Below are 18,699 nucleotides of genomic sequence, written 5' to 3'. Positions count from 1 at the left end.
AGTGTTATTGTTACAAGTTAAACAACAATATTGTTATGGGGTTAGTGTTATTGTTACAAGTTAAACAACAATATTGTTATCGGGTTAGTGTTATTGTTACAAGTTAAACAACAATATTGTTATGGGGTTAGTGTTATTGTTACAAGTTAAACAACAATATTGTTATGGGGTTAGTGTTATTGTTATAATTAAACAACAATACTGTTATGATGTTAGTGTTATTGTTACAAGTTAAACAACAATATTGTTATGGGGTTAGTGTTATTGTTACAAGTTAAACAACAATATTGTTATGGGGTTAGTGTTATTGTTACAAGTTAAACAACAATATTGTTATGGGGTTAGTGTTATTGTTACAAGTTAAACAACAATATTGTTATCGGGTTAGTGTTATTGTTACAAGTTAAACAACAATATTGTTATCGGGTTAGTGTTATTGTTACAAGTTAAACAACAATACTGTTATGAGCCTTGCGTTATTGTGATAATTAAACAACAATACTGTTATGATGTTAGTGTTATTGTTACAAGTTAAACAACAATATTGTTATGGGGTTAGTGTTATTGTTACAAGTTAAACAACAATACTGTTATGAACCTTGCGTTATTGTTATAATTAAACAACGATATTGTTATGAGGGTAATGTTATTGTAACGTGTAAGTTAAATTAGAATAATTACATTAGCGGATTGCTTGAGAACAACTGTTACTTTGTAGATTGATTAAATTTGCTGAAATGTAATTTTTATCACTTTGAAGATCAGGGTAAGAAGAGTTTAGTACTTGTTTATTTATTTTAAAACCAAATATGTTTAATTACGCTTTATCTGTTTCTTTGTTTAAAATTAAGCACAAAACTACACAATGGACTATCTGTGCTCCGCCCATCACGGGTATCTAATCCCTGTTTTGAGTGTGTAAGTCCGAAAAGATACCACTGTGTCACTGGGGCCATTACGCTTTTATGTATATATATAAATATATGTAATTTATGTATATGCAAATTATAGTTTTTATATAAACTATTCAGAGGAGTTTTATAAGTTGTAGGATTTCGTCTGGCCTTTTTTCTGCTTGCTCAGCGGTAAGTTTGAGGAGGTACCACACATCTATGGAACGATACCCGTGGTAGTAAAGCTCAGATAGTCCAATCGTGAAGCCTTGCGTTTAACATGAAATAAACAAAGTACCGGTTAAACCTTCGCCCTCCTCAGTTGCACAATGGGATGTATGGTTTTGATACCCGTGATGGGCAGACCAAGGTAGCCCATTCTGTAGCCCTGCATCTATATCCTAACTGTATTATTACACTAATTGTATAATTAAACTCACTGTATTATTACACTAAATGCATTATCACACTAACTGTATTATTATACTAAATGCGTTATTACACTAATTTTATTATTACACTAAATGTATCATTACCCTAACTGTACTATTACACTATTTGCATTATTAAACTCACCGTATAATTACACTAAATGCATTATCACACTAACTGTATTATTATACTAAATGTATTATTGTACTAAATGTATTATTGCTCTAAATGTATCATTACTCTAACTGTATTATCACAATAAATGTATTATTGTACTGCTTGGTAGTAACTTCATAGTACAACAGTTTACGTGAACAGAATACATGTAATCTTCTTTTTGAAATGCGGTTAAATATTTTTCGTTTTGTATCAAATCATTATTTTTACGATTATATTCAAAACTACAACAGGTCTATCTGCAACAGTAGTTTCTAAATTCGAACTGATATACGACAGAGAAGGTCAAATCACCCACCGTCAACTCTTGCGTCACTGCATCCTATGAACAAGATATGACCGTTTGATTCACAGTCCGACACGTTAGCCGCTTGGCTTCGTCGGTCCAAGCGTCAATAAAATAGTTCCTACTGATTATTTCAGATAACAGACACACCGTCGTAACTTTATCCAGAGTAATTCAATTTTAGAAGTTTCGAAAACCTTTATTTACTCAACATTAATTATCGACCCGTCATGACCAGGTAGTTAGGGCGCTCGGCTCGTTATCTGAGGGTTGCGGGTTCGAATTCCTGTCACATTAAAAATCCTCGCCCTTTCAACCTTGGGGGCGTTATAATGCTACGTCCAATCCCACTATTCTTTGGTAAAAGAGTAACCCAAGAGTTTATGATGGGTGATGATGACTAGTTGCCTTCCCTCTAGTCTTACACTGTTAAATTTGGGACGGCTAGCGCAGGTAGCCCTCGTGTAAATTTGTGCAAAATTCTAAACAAACAAACATTAATTATGTAGCATTTTTTAAGAAGATATTATTTCACTTTACTGGACCAAAATAACTGATATGTAGCTTTTTGAGGAACGTATCATGTTGAGTCGTCTGAGCTTTACCCACCCGAGTATCGAAACCCGGTTTTCAGCGGTGTGGGTCTGTAGACAAACCACTGTGCCACTAGGGGGCCGGCGAGAGTCAACAACTACAAGTGAACCCTCAGTTCATAATATACTTTTTTATGAAGTTCTTATAAAGTACTTTAAATGCCTTATCTTAAAAGTTTTAAAGGTTATTTTACGGAGACTGCACTTTTTCATCTCTTTTTTATCTTTGTAAACGATGAACATACAAACAAATTGGTTAAAAATCAGTAAAATTTCTACTGGAATTTTCAGCATCTAACACGCAGAAGAGTATCACCTTGGATACTGGAACACAGAGAACAGTATCACCTTGGATACTGGAACACTCAGAACAGTATCACCTTGGATACTGGAACACTCAGAAGAGCATCACCCTGGATACTGGAACACACGGAAGAGTATCACCCTGGATACTGGAACACACAGAAGAGTATCACCCTGGATACTGGAACACAGAGAAGAGTATCACCCTGGATACTGGAACACACGGACAGACACAAGAAATAAAACAAACAGATGGTTTCACACTAGTAAGATAAAGAAAGACAATGAAACTGTTTAAACATAACATAAAGATACAGCGACAAGAAAACATTAAAGGCGCATATAAACACAAAACAATCATACTATCACAAGAAAACAGTAAACACACAGTCAAACATAACACAAACATACTATTACAAGAAAACAGTAAACACACAGACAAACATACGATCACAAGAAAACAATTAACACACAGATAAACATACAATCACAATAAAACAGAAAAAAACACACACCTACTCAAGCACTTTGATATTATTTTAGGTATTCCGGGTACAAACAAAAAGATGCACCTAACGGATGAAATCAAGCGCTTTAAACTCAGCGTAAAGGTAGTATCAATTAAACAATTAGGTGTGGGCGCTGTCTTTATCAGAGTAACAGAGGAAGCAGGCCTAAACAGTTTTCCCCACAGATTAACGAAGGAAGCTAACCTAAACAGTCTTCCCCACAGAGTAACAGAGGAAGCTAACCTAAACAGTCTTCCCCACAGAGTAACAGAGGAAACTAACCTAAACAGTCTTTCCCACAGAGTAACAGAGGAAGCTAACCTAAACAGTCTTCCCCACAGAGTAACAGAGGAAGCTAACCTAAACAGTCTTCCCCACAGAGTAACAGAGGAAACTAACCTAAACAGTCTTCCCCACAGAGTAACAGAGGAAGCTAACCTAAACAGTCTTCCCCACAGAGTAACAGAGGAAGCTAACCTAAACAGTCTTCCCCACAGAGTAACAGAGGAAGCTAACCTAAACAGTCTTCCCCACAGAGTAACAGAGGAAGCTAACCTAAACAGTCTTCCCCACAGAGTAACAGAGGAAGCTAACCTAAACAGTTTTACTGAAGAGTGAATTAAAGACTCTTTCTATACATGACACGTCAAAATACAATCGCTAAGAACAAAGCTTAGAGTCAAAGCACTTTTTATTAACGGATTGTATCACAGTATCGAGATAAAACAGATTCAAAATATATCCAGTCACAGCAACAAATCAAGTGAAATAAGACACAAAAACAAAGGAACATCATATCAGTTCACACAAACAAACATGACAAAAGTTCACACAAATGAACATGATAACACTTCACACAAACAAACATGATAAAAGTTCACACAAACAAATATCATAACAGTTCATACAAACGAACATGACAACACTTCACACAAACAAACATCATAACAGCTCACACAAACGAACGTAATAAAACTTCACACAAACGAACGTGATAAAAGTTCACACAAACAAATATCATAACAGTTCATACAAACGAACATGACAACACTTCACACAAACAAACATCATAACAGCTCACACAAACGAACGTGACAAAAGTTCACACAAACGAACGTGATAAAAGTTCACACAAACAAAACTCACGATACTGAGAGTTTGATATTTAGCGGTGTCAGATGTTTCAGTTAGGATAGGCTAAAACACCCCTCGTTGTCGTCACGCGGTGATGTAATTGTTACGGACATGACGAAGCAGCCTATAATTCCTCTCACGATGCGTCGTGGAGACTCACACATTTGAGCTTGTCCAAAAATACACAAAAACCCTTCGTGGTGAAATTGTAAACAACAAATCTCGAAGTACGAAGGGTGTTCAAAATAATTTACGACATACACCATAACACCAAAAACAAATATCTCAACCAAATAAACTCAGCCGCAATTGAAACGAACAACAAAACCAAAATATAATAAAATCACAAGCCAAATGAACTGTCAACCAACAAATGCTATACACCAAGATATACCCTAATATACCAAGATATACCCAAAAGGCCAGTAACATTACTCACTGATGCAGAAAACACGTTTATATATTTAATCAGAAAATACCCAAACCCTCTAAATCAGCAAACTAGAATTACTGTACTTGTTGAAATAGTAAAGAAAAATTTCACGCTAATAATTCACGACATAATCCAGTCTTTCGCGAACTCTCCACTTACTAAAAATTTGAAGTTTGTGTGTTTTTGAATTTCGCCCAAAGCTACACGAGGGCTATCTGCGCTAGCTGTTCCTAATTTGGCAGTGTAAGACTAGAGGGAAGGTAGCTAGTCACCACCACCCACCGCCAACTCTTGGGCTACTTTTTTACCAACGAATAGTGGGATTGATTGTCACATTATAACGCCCCGACGGCTGAAAGAGCAAGCATGTTTGGTGTGACGGGGATTCGAACCCACGACCCTCAAATTACGAGTCGAACGTCTTAACCCACCTGGCGATGCCGGGTTAACAAATTTTAAGATTCAAGACAATGATATCCAGGATGTCGTACTAAACAAGTCACCATTACCCATATCTTACAGTATCACTTAGAGTGACGTGTATTTATGTAAAATACACATCTGGTGAATTAAGCTAGTGAAAAGTGATTTACCGGTGAACTGTTATTATTAGACCAGATGAAGAGAAATGGTACTGAAACATTCGGAGAAACATGGTCCCGAAGAGAGATGTGGAATCGCTGTGCCCTAATTTCGTGAAACATGGTCCCGAAGAGAGAGATGGAATCGCTGTGCCCTAATTTCGTGAAACATGGTCCCGAAGAGAGAGATGGAATCGCTGTGCCTTAATTTCGTGAAACATGGTCCCGAAGAGAGAGATGGAATCGCTGTGCCCTAATTTCGTGAAACATGGTCCCGAAGAGAGAGATGGAATCGCTGTGCCCTAATTTCGTGAAACATGGTCCCGAAGAGAGAGATGGAATCGCTGTGCCCTATTTTCGTGAAACATGGTTCCGAAGAGAGAGATGGAATTGCTGTGCCCTAATTTCGTGAAACATGGTCTCGAAGAGAGAGATGGAATCGCTGTGCCCTAATATCGTGAAACATAGTCCCGAAGAGAGAGATGGAATCGCTGTGCCCTAATTTCGTGGAGTACTCTTATAGCATTTGTCAGTAAAAATCGAAATCGTAAGAGAGGGAAGAGGTCCGTATTGAGCCTGACCCTTCCAGGTCAAACATTGACCCAACCAGACTTCCGCGTTGTAGCTGGATATTTTATTACTGTATATTGTGGCTAATTTGAGACACAAACCAAAAACGTTGAACATTTATTTACAATGTTTGATTTGTAGAATTTTGTTGCGGTGTGGGTTTTGGTTAAACTCGTCTATTGAAAATTACTACTGCAGTAACGATACAGTTTGTTGTATAAAACATTTTAATTTCTAAATATATTGGAAAGTTCAATATACATTTTGTTCGCTTCTAGGCCACAAAGTTAGCATGCTGAGACTGGCCTAGATCGATCAACTCGTTCAGGAACGTGATGCACCAACAGACAGACAGTTTTCCCTTATATCGGACAGTCGCCTCAACGGTATTGTCTCGTAACTGAATATTGTGTGACCATAGCTAGCCATTTAGCATATATTCATTTCACATACTTATCTATGTAGGAAGAAACTAGCCACTTAGCAGACACTAATTTAATATACTGATCTAAATAGGAAGTAACTTGTCATTTCAGGTAACCAGAAACGTAACCTACAAAGGTAGAGAATAAGTGTTAACAGCAAGAAGGCTTTGGAGTAACTTATGTGAATACACCCGGACTACTAGCAGCGGCAACATGAATCATGATAAATGAAAAGCCGATAAGAAAAGCGAATTTTACAATAGAGTTGAGTTTGGAGAGAATTCAATGGGATCTTATATTAATAGAATTGGGAAGAAATGTTTCTAAACACTGTAGAAATAGAGGGAAAAATTCAGAACAATGAAAACTCTTAAGACCTCCGGTTGGACGGACAGAGTGAGAGACAAAGTACTGGACATATGCCACATAAAGTACGCTGGTTGGACGGACAGAGAGAAAGAGAGAGACAATATACTGGACATATACTACATAAAGTACACTGGTTGGACGGACAGAGTGAGAGACAAAGTACTGGACATATGCCACATAAAGTACGCTGGTTGGACGGAGAGAGAAAGAGACAAGGTACTGGAGATATACCACATAAAGTACGTTGGTTGGACGGACAGAGTGAGAGACAAAGTACCGGACATATACCACATAAAGTATACTGGTTGAACGGACATAAAGAGAGAGAAAGTACTGGACATGTACCACATAAAGTACGCTGGTTGGACGGACAGAGAGAGAGAGACAAGGTACTGGACATATACCGTATAAAGTACACTGGTTGGACGGGGAGAGAAAGAGACAAGGCACTGGACATATACCACATAAACTACACTGGTTGGACAGAGAGAGACACACAAGGTACTGGACATATACCAGATAAAGTACACTGGTTGGACGTAGAAAGACAAACAGAAAGATGAAAAGTACTGAGCATATGACACAAAAAAATCCAACTGTTGGAAAGAAATGAAGGTTCGAACGAGGCACGATCGGAAAGAGAGAGAAAAAACGAAAGTAAAACTGTGTTACACCGATTGGTTGAAAGCTGTCTAAATTTGTTAGTGATGCTAACATTGGAATAAAAAAGTAAACTCGGAAGAGAAAGACAGCAGTCACAAAAGTAGAACAAAAAACTAATTTTTATTTCACTGAAAACAAAAACGTTCTCGTGCAGCTGTGTTCACAATGAAGAACATAAGATGGGTCCGTTATGTGTTTTAACTGTAGGTATCATTAAGTTAAATGATAAAAAACGTCTTGTTACAACAGAAACTTTGTAATGTGTTCCAGTAAACTCCTTAGGAAGCGTTACAACATGTGATCCACTACAAGACAAGCACGTTGAGCCTTATAAGTCACGTGATCTACTATATCAATAGTATGTTGCTCTATATGCATCACGTGATCCACTACAACACAAGTCTGTTGATCTTTGTACGTCACGTGATCCATTACAACACAAAGCCCATTGATATTTGTACTTCACGTGATCCACTACAACACAAGTCTGGTGATCTTTATACGTCACGTTATTCACTACAACACAAGTCTGGTGATCTTTATATATCACGTGATCCACTACAACACAAGTCTGGTGATATTTGTATTTCACATGATCCACTACAACACAAGTCTGGTGATCTTTATAAGTTACATGATCCACTACAGCACAAAGCCCATTGATATTTGTACTTCACGTGATCCACTACAACACAAGTCTGGTGATCTTTATAAGTCACATGATCCACTACAACACAAGTCTGGTGATCTATATACGTCACGTTATTCACAACAACACAAGTCTGGTGATCTTTATAAATCACGTGATCCACTACAACACAAGTCTGGTGATATTTGTATTTCACATGATCCACTACAACACAAGTCTGGTGATCTTTATAAGTTACATGATCCACTACAACACAAGCCTGTTGATCTATATAAGTTACATGATCCACTACAACACAAGCCTGTTGATCTATATAAGTTACATGATCCACTACAACACAAGTCTGGTGATCTGTATAAGTTACATGATCCACTACAACACAAGCCTGTTGATCTATATAAGTTACATGATCCACTACAACACAAGCCTGTTGATCTATATACGTCACATTATTCACTACAACACAAGTCTGGTGATCTTTATAAGTCACATGATCCACTGCAACACAAGCCTGTTGATCTATATACGTCACATTATTCACTACAACACAAGTCTGGTGATCTTTATAAGTCACATGATCCACTACAACACAAGCCTGTTGATCTATATAAGTTACATGATCCATTACAACACAAGTCTGTTGATCTATATAAGTTACATGATCCACTACAACACAAGCCTGTTGATCTATATGAGTCACATGATCCACTACAACACAAGTCTGTTGATCTATATGAGTCACATTATTCACTACAACACAAGTCTGTTGATCTATATGAGTCACATTATTCACTACAACACAAGTCTGGTGATCTATATACGTCACATGATCCACTACAACACAAGTCTGTTGATCTATATAAGTCACATGATCCACTACAACATAAGTCTGGTGATCTATATAAGTCACATGATCCACTACAACACAAGTCTGTTGATCTATATAAGTCACATTATTCACTACAACACAAGTCTGGTGATCTATATACGTCACATGATCCACTACAACACAAGCCTGTTGATCTATATAAGTCACATTATTCACTACAACACAAGTCTGTTGATCTATATAAGTCACATGATCCACTACAACATAAGTCTGGTGATCTATATAAGTCACATGATCCACTACAACACAAGTCTGTTGATCTATATAAGTCACATTATTCACTACAACACAAGTCTGGTGATCTATATACGTCACATGATCCACTACAACACAAGCCTGTTGATCTATATAAGTCACATTATTCACTACAACACAAGTCTGTTGATCTTTATAAGTTACGTGATCCACTACAACATAAGTCTGTTGATCTATATAAGTCACATGATCCACTACAACACAAGCCTGTTGATCTATATAAGTTACGTGATCCACTACAACACAAGTCTGTTGATCTATATAAGTTACATGATCCACTACAACACAAGTCTGTTAATCTATATAAGTCACATTATTCACTACAACACAAGTCTGGTGATCTATATACGTCACATGATCCACTACAACACAAGCCTGTTGATCTATATAAGTTACATTATTCACTACAACACAAGCCTGTTGATCTATATAAGTTACGTGATCCACTACAACATAAGTCTGGTGATCTATATAAGTCACATGATCCACTACAACACAAGTCTGTTGATTTATATAAGTTACGTGATCCACTACAACATAAGTCTGGTGATCTATATAAGTTACATGATCCACTACAACACAAGTCTGTTAATCTATATAAGTCACATTATTCACTACAACACAAGTCTGGTGATCTATATACGTCACATGATCCACTACAACACAAGCCTGTTGATCTATATAAGTCACATTATTCACTACAACACAAGCCTGTTGATCTATATAAGTTACGTGATCCACTACAACACAAGTCTGTTGATCTATATAAGTTACATGATCCACTACAACACAAGCCTGTTGATCTATATAAGTTACGTGATCCACTACAACATAAGTCTGGTGATCTATATAAGTCACATGATCCACTACAACACAAGTCTGTTGATTTATATAAGTTACGTGATCCACTACAACATAAGTCTGGTGATCTATATAAGTTACATGATCCACTACAACACAAGTCTGTTAATCTATATAAGTCACATTATTCACTACAACACAAGCCTGTTGATCTATATAAGTTACGTGATCCACTACAACATAAGTCTGGTGATCTATATAAGTCACATGATCCACTACAACACAAGTCTGTTGATTTATATAAGTTACGTGATCCACTACAACATAAGTCTGGTGATCTATATAAGTTACATGATCCACTACAACACAAGTCTGTTAATCTATATAAGTCACATTATTCACTACAACACAAGTCTGGTGATCTATATACGTCACATGATCCACTACAACACAAGCCTGTTGATCTATATAAGTCACATTATTCACTACAACACAAGCCTGTTGATCTATATAAGTTACGTGATCCACTACAACACAAGTCTGTTTATCTATATAAGTTACATGATCCACTACAACACAAGCCTGTTGATCTATATAAGTTACGTGATCCACTACAACATAAGTCTGGTGATCTATATAAGTCACATGATCCACTACAACACAAGTCTGTTGATTTATATAAGTTACGTGATCCACTACAACATAAGTCTGGTGATCTATATAAGTTACATGATCCACTACAACACAAGTCTGTTAATCTATATAAGTCACATTATTCACTACAACACAAGTCTGGTGATCTATATACGTCACATGATCCACTACAACACAAGCCTGTTGATCTATATAAGTCACATTATTCACTACAACACAAGCCTGTTGATCTATATAAGTTACGTGATCCACTACAACACAAGTCTGTTGATCTATATAAGTTACATGATCCACTACAACACAAGTCTGGTGATCTATATAAGTTACATGATCCACTACAACACAAGCCTGTTGATCTATATAAGTTACGTGATCCACTACAACACAAGTCTGTTGATCTATATAAGTCACATTATTCACTACAACACAAGCCTGTTGATCTATATAAGTCACATGATCCACTACAACACAAGCCTGTTGATCTATATAAGTCACATGATCCACTACAACATAATTCTGGTGATCTATATAAGTCACATGATCCACTACAACATAATTCTGGTGATCTATATAAGTCACATGATCCACTACAACATAAGTCTGGTGATCTGTTACAACAACATCCTGGAGATCCTAAGAAGTCACGTGATCCGTTACAACAGAAGCTTATCCTCATCTCACAACACAAGTCACGTGACCCTTTACAACATAATTCTGTCGATAGCGTATCCCTAATTTTTTACAATGAAAACTTGATCTTGTACAGAATAAGGCACGTAATGTTTCACAGACAACAGTACTTTACGTACTTGGTTCGAATATGAAATATATATTTGACATTACTTTGTTTTTAAAAAATCCAGCATAAAGTGGCGTTAATATCACTCGATGCCCAATCTGAGGTCGCGGATTTGAATCCCGTATCCGAACACACTCATCTTATCAGCCGAGGAGACGTTATAATGTAACAGTTAATCCCTCTAATCGTCGTTAAAAAGGACCCCAAAAATTGACGGTGGGTATAGTTAGTTTCCTTTCTTGTAGTCTATTACTTCAAAATTAGGGAACTCTAGGATAAATAGCCCTTTATGTATATATGAGAAACTTTATTTAGAGTCAGAGTTATTTATTTATAAAAATAAAGATGTTTAATTGTGGTTCCGATAGACATTTTTATACCCTTATTGTTATCCAATCAGGAAAATAAACAGATCTTTTGTAAAACAAGACAGTGAAGACCCTAACTTTGTGTTAAGCCTAACAAATTATAAAAACTGCATTACCGTCTGTACAGTTAGCATACCCTCTAACGTTACTCACAAATATACATAAAACAATAACATTTATACCTCCCTGACACATACTTATGAGAAACAGTTAAAAGGCCTAAAAGTGAACGAAGTCTTAACTCAGACTTTGGCGGATTTTGTTAGTTTTTTTTTTTTTTTAAGAACGTTACTTTCTGACTATGGATTACTTTAAAAACATTCCACGAGAAATTTAACTTATACAAGATTTATTTATAATTGCTTCTACGACAAAACACGAACATAAGGTTTAAGAATACGCTAGCCCCATCTACTGTGCAACTGTCATACTAACAATGATCGATAGAACTGCAGATAATAAAACCTGTCTCGGAGGGAAAATTAAAAGAGAAGTACTGGAGACGAAGTAGTTAATATATTCTTTTTGTAATTTTTATTGAGAAATCTTTTCTTGTTTGAACAATTTCATAAACTGATTTACTTCATCAATTTTTAATTTAATTGTCCGTATCTTTAAAAAGTCTCCGATTAAAGGGGAATGTTTATTAAAGTTTTCCACGACGCTAGAATTAATTTAGCGAAAACACTTCCTAAGGGAATATTTTTAACGCATGTAAGCTCCCTTACTAAAAACCTATCTCATATACGCTGCCATTATCTTCGTTCTAACATTGTTAAATCTGCTGCTTATGAAAGTAAAAAAATAACCAGTATATCACTCGCCACCTGATGTTTGTTTGTTTTTTGATTTTCGCGCCGTCCTTCATTTAGCAATGTAAGACTAGAGAGGAGGCAGCTAGTCATCACCACCCACCACCAACTCTTGGGCTACTCTTTTACCAACGAATAGTGGGATTGACCGTCACATTATAACGCCCCCATGGCTTTCTTTACTTTCTGCATGGATTATTAAATCAAAATAGCATACTTAAAAAGACAACGATTTCTTGACTAGAAAACCAGTGTAAAAAAAACACAAAAACTGGCCACTCTTCCCCAATTATAAGAACACAGAAACGGACAAACTAGTTATAAATAAAATATGTCAATCATTTTCAGTTGTTAATAAGACTTCTCTTTAGTCAGTGAACTAGTAATTATTAACTCTTTTTTTTTTTTCAGATTTATCTGCGCGAAGCTATAGACACGTCTATCAGTGTGTAGTTGTTCGTTCCACACTTTGAACTGGGAGACTGGATGAAGGACAGTTAATCTACGTCGACAATTCTTCGTTTCTTTTTATCTTAAGAGTCAGTTTTATTGCGCACTCTCGGAGTAGCGCGTTTTTTGAGCTCTTCGGTTGACAATCCAGCATGCTAGCTAACAGGCTACGCCTAATTTCGTTATTAATTGTAAATAAATTACTACTTACATAGAGCTAAGACTTCTAATTATAACTCTTTTTACGATTAACTAGTTAAAATACTAGAAGAATGATCTTTATTCTATGCTTTTATGACAAAGGTAGAATATATATGTATATTAATATGCCTTTTACCCCTGATAAATTCCCGTACAGTTTTTACCGCTTGGTGACAACTTCCGTGCTGTCTGGATGTCCTAAGTCTAGCAGTTAGAAGGTAATTAAATATTTATGAGGCTGTAAACTCCATATGTCTGAACCCAGTGTTTGTTTTTTTAATTTCGCACACAGTTTGTTTTGTTTTTTTGAATTTCGCACAAAGCTACTCGAGGGCTATCTGTGCTAGCCGTCCCTAATTTAGCAGTGTAAGACTAGAGGGAAGGCAGCTAGTCATCACCACCCACCGCCAACTCTTGGGCTACTCTTTTTACCAACGAATAGTGGGATTGACCGTCACATTATAACGACCACACGGCTGAAAGGGCGAGCATGTTTGGTGCGACGGGAATTCGAACCCGCGACCCTCAGATTACGAGTCGAACACCTTAATCCACCTGGCCATGCCGGGCCTATTATGAATGTAAAAAGTACTTTGATTCCAGACTTGGCATGGACAGGTAGTTAAGGCACTCGACTCGTAATCTGAGGTTTGCAGGTTCGAATCCCTGTTACATCAAACTTGTTTACCCTTTCAGTCGTGGGGGCGCTATAACGTGACAGTGAATCCCACTATTCGTTGGTAAAAGAGTAGCCCAAGAGTTGACAGTGATGACTAGCTGTCTTCCATCTAGCCTTACACTGCTAAATTAGGGACGGCTAGCGAAAATAGCCCTCGTGTAGCTTGAGAAAATTCAAAACAAACAAACTCTAGGTACACCTGTCTGTCGCTGCTCCATCTATGATGGAAAATACATAAACTGTACGGTTCTACTTTTCACTAGTCAAATTTTTTTAAAGTATTTAAGACGACGCATTGTTTGATTTTAACTACCCTATTTATTTCAGAAAACGAAATATATGGAAATTTGTCAGTCAGTGAGTCCTCTATTCTACAAATCGCTTGAGAGTTAAAGATATATTGGCCAGTGTAAACTCGATTCCAAAAAACAAAATATTAAAGAGATGGATTTATTTGTTTTAATAAGTTAGTGTTTAATATAATTGTTGCAAGTCTTCGTTATGTATTTTTACGGTTCATAAGATATTCGAGAGCTTTAAAATGAATCTGTTAAACCCACCGTCCATTTCTGTATTTATTTCTGGTTGACCATAAATTCATAATCCTATCGCTTCCGCTGCTGGTCCGCCACCGCGTGCTACACGGGGAGTCATGCAAAGGTGCAACTCAGCTCGTTGCTATGGTTACGAAAGATACTGTGTTGACAGTCGGCTAGCAACGTTCAGCTGCTGTCACACGGAGGTTTAATTACTTCAGTTCGCGCACTCTCGTAGCGCACGGCCTGCGTGCAGCGAACCTTCCGGTCTCGTGCGACTTGATTATTGTTTGATACAGCACGGAACACCCAAGACTCTTTCTACTTACAACATTTACACCCGTTTCTAGCCTGCTGTTTAGATCTCAACACCTGCAACTAGAAATTCTCGCTCGAAAGGCATGCTATAAAACTGCATGAGTTCTTATAGCTAATTTATTAACTCTGGGATGAAGCAAAAATTCTTTCAAAAATTCTACTACAGAGTTGTGTACATTAAACATGATTTTTTTTTTATCGTCGTATGCATAAAAGTGTTAACACTCCTACGAAAAGTTGGGCATAATAGGCCCCAGAGCAACTTGAAAGGTTATTAATATTAGGCTAATAATTTTGTATTTAAATGAAATTGCCATTTAAATCCATTAATGAATGGATTAACGAGATTCCCACTGTCCCTATCTACTATATAGCGAAACCACAGCCAGAGGAACGGGCTTGGAGAAATCAGGACTAGAAACGTCATTTCGTAGGAGTGTTAAAGAAAATAGGCCCGATCTGAATAAAAATTTATGCCTTCGTACGAAAGTGTTGTTTTTATTCTTTCGCTATATATTTCTCGATCCTTGGCGTTTCTCGTCAGATAAAACAATATACAATCCGAAGACTGTTAACGTTTCGCATTAGATAAAAAGAGATTACTATGAAATATTACTGGTATCTCGCAGTAGATAAAAAAAAAGACACAGTCTGAAGTTTTCTGACGATTCTCAAAAGCTAAAAACCTGTAAACCGTTTCAAAAACAAAACAGAAAAACGAAACACGAAATTTCTAATTTTCCCCTAAATAATAAATGTTATTTTAATAAACAACCAAATAAATCGGTTTCTGTACTGAGGCTTTTCTTTAGTATAGCAGTCGAAACGGCGTGTCGCTCTCGAAACAGAAAGGGGCGTGGTCTCTTTAAACCAGATCTTTCCCGTGTCTAAACTGCATTTAAAATATCCCTGAAGCAGTATTAGACTTTGATATAAATGATGATTAGAGACAGAATAAACAGCGCTATCTGGTGCTTTGAAAAGAACTCTCCATATACCGACGACACATCTGACAGTGATGTGACTGAACGGATTCACAGAAAAGTTCATATTTTGAGATGGACATTTTACTGTAAGGACTGAATAATGATAAAACCTTTCACATATTGAGGACAACCTTCGATGCGATAAAGAAGTAATATTAAAACTGTTTATATTTTGAATCTCCACTGTGGTTAGGACTGAATAGTCTTAAACTGTTCACGTTTTAAGGACAACTTTCACTAAGATGAGGACTAGCATTACTTTTTGACTCACCCTGTATTTATCTGTTTAACTTATGCTCTGCTCTTTTCACGAACCTGCTTGTAGTGTCCTGAATCTGTGTTGCTGGTTGTGACGCGTGGGTTGAAATTTACGTCACACCAAATACATTTTCAGCCGTGGGGTCGTTATAATGTGACATCAAATCCCACTATTTCTTGTTAAAAGAGCAGTCCAAGAGTTAACGGGAAGGGGGGGGGGGGTGATAACTAACTGTTTTTTCCCTGCAGGGACGGCTAGTGCAGATAGTCCTCGTGTAGCTTTGCGCGAAATTCAGAACAAAAGAACTAATTTCATCCATTTCGCAAATTTAATGATTTTAGAAAGAATTTTTTTTTTTGTTATTTCCGTTCAAAAGCAGAATTTATCAGAAAACGATGCTGGATTTAAAAAATCAAAACAAACTTTTTGATGAACAGATAGCTCATCGTGAAGCTTTGTGTTTAATTACAAACAAACAATACACAATGTAAGATTAAAATATACGTATTTAGGTACTCGGCTGAAGTCGAAACTGGTAAGCTTTGAAGATTTTGAAGGGCAACCCCCGAATCCCTGTCGCGCCGAACATGCTCGCCATTTCAGCCGTGGGGGCGTTATAATGTTACGGTCAATCGTACTATTCGTTGGTAAAAAAGTAGCTCAAGAGTTGGCGATGGATGGTAATGACTAGCTGTCTTCCATTTAGTCTTACACTGCTAAATTAGGGACGGCTAGCACAGATAGCCCTCGAGTAGCTTTGTTCGAAATTCAAAAACAAACAAAGGCCTTTCTTGGAGGTCATATAAACAATTCCCAAATCTCATTTTAGAGGACGTATATGATCCTAGGTTAGCAACATAATCAAACACAAATTAAATGTTACTTAACCAAATTAAAGAAGTGTTAGTAACGTGACTCTGATAAGTGTTAGCCAGCCACGATTAACGAAAGTGATGTGAAAGTCGATTTAACCACCACAGTTAAGACTAACGGTTTCATCGTTCTAGGTTATCTATTATAAATCATGCTGCTCTCCCAACACTCAGTATTGTTTAAACTAAAGGTCATATGTTCTAAATTATGCTGTTCTCCCCACACTCAATATTGTTTAAACTAAAGGTTATATGTTTTAAATCATGCTGCTCTCCCCACACACACTATTGTTTAAACTAAAGGTTATATATTTTAAATCATGCTGCTCTCCCCACACACACTATTGTTTAAACTAAAGGTTATATGTTCTAAATCATGCTGCTCTCCCCACACACACTACTGCTTAAACTATAGGTTATATGTTCTAAATCATGCTGCTCTCCCCACACACACTATTGTTTAAACTAAAGGTTATATGTTCTAAATCATGCTGCTCTCCCCACACACACTACTGCTTAAACTATAGGTTATATGTTCTAAATCATGCTGCTCTCCCCACACACACTATTGTTTAAACTAAAGGTTATATGTTTTAAATCATGCTGCTCTCCCCACACACACTATTGTTTAAACTAAAGGTTATATGTTCTAAATCATGCTGCTCTCCCCACACACACTATTGTTTAAACTAAAGGTTATATGTTCTAAATCATGCTGCTCTCCCCACACTCAATATTGTTTAAACTAAAGGTTATATGTTCTAAATCATGCTGCTCTCCCCACACTCAATATTGTTTAAACTAAAGGTTATATGTTCTAAATCATGCTGCTCTCCCCACACACACTACTGCTTAAACTATAGGTTATATGTTCTAAATCATGCTGCTCTCCCCACACACACTATTGTTTAAACTAAAGGTTATATGTTCTAAATCATGCTGCTCTCCCCACACACACTATTGTTTAAACTAAAGGTTATATGTTCTAAATCATGCTGCTCTCCCCACACACTACTGCTTAAACTATAGGTTATATGTTCTAAATCATGCTGCTCTCCCCACACACACTATTGTTTAAACTAAAGGTTATATGTTCTAAATCATGCTGCTCTCCCCACACACACTACTGCTTAAACTATAGGTTATATGTTCTAAATCATGCTGCTCTCCCCACACACACTATTGTTTAAACTAAAGGTTATATGTTTTAAATCATGCTGCTCTCCCCACACACTACTGCTTAAACTATAGGTTATATGTTCTAAATCATGCTGCTCCCCCACACACACTATTGTTTAAACTAAAGGTTATATGTTCTAAATCATGCTGCTCTCCCCACACTCAATATTGTTTAAACTAAAGGTTATATGTTCTAAATCATGCTGCTCTCCCCACACACACTATTGTTTAAACTAAAGGTTATATGTTCTAAATCATGCTGCTCTCCCCACACTCAATATTGTTTAAACTAAAGGTTATATGTTCTAAATCATGCTGCTCTCCCCACACTCAATATTGTTTAAACTAAAGGTTATATGTTTTAAATCATGCTGCTCTCCCCACACTCAATATTGTTTAAACTAAAGGTCATATGTTCTAAATCATGCTGCTCTCCCCACACACACTATTGTTTAAACTAAAGGTTATATGTTTTAAATCATGCTGCTCTCCCCACACACACTATTGTTTAAACTAAAGGTTATAGTGGTGTCCAGAAAGCTGTTTCCGTGTCTTAACTCACATCGTCTTTAACAGCTGTAGTGATAATTTAACCGGCTGGTCTGTATCCCCTCTCCTATCACG

Source organism: Tachypleus tridentatus, chromosome 4 (genome assembly GCF_004210375.1).
Source record: "Tachypleus tridentatus isolate NWPU-2018 chromosome 4, ASM421037v1, whole genome shotgun sequence".
NCBI classification, from domain to species: Eukaryota; Metazoa; Arthropoda; class Merostomata; order Xiphosura; family Limulidae; genus Tachypleus; species Tachypleus tridentatus.
The sequence above is the reverse complement of the archived record's forward strand: the minus strand, read 5'-3'. Positions refer to the sequence as shown.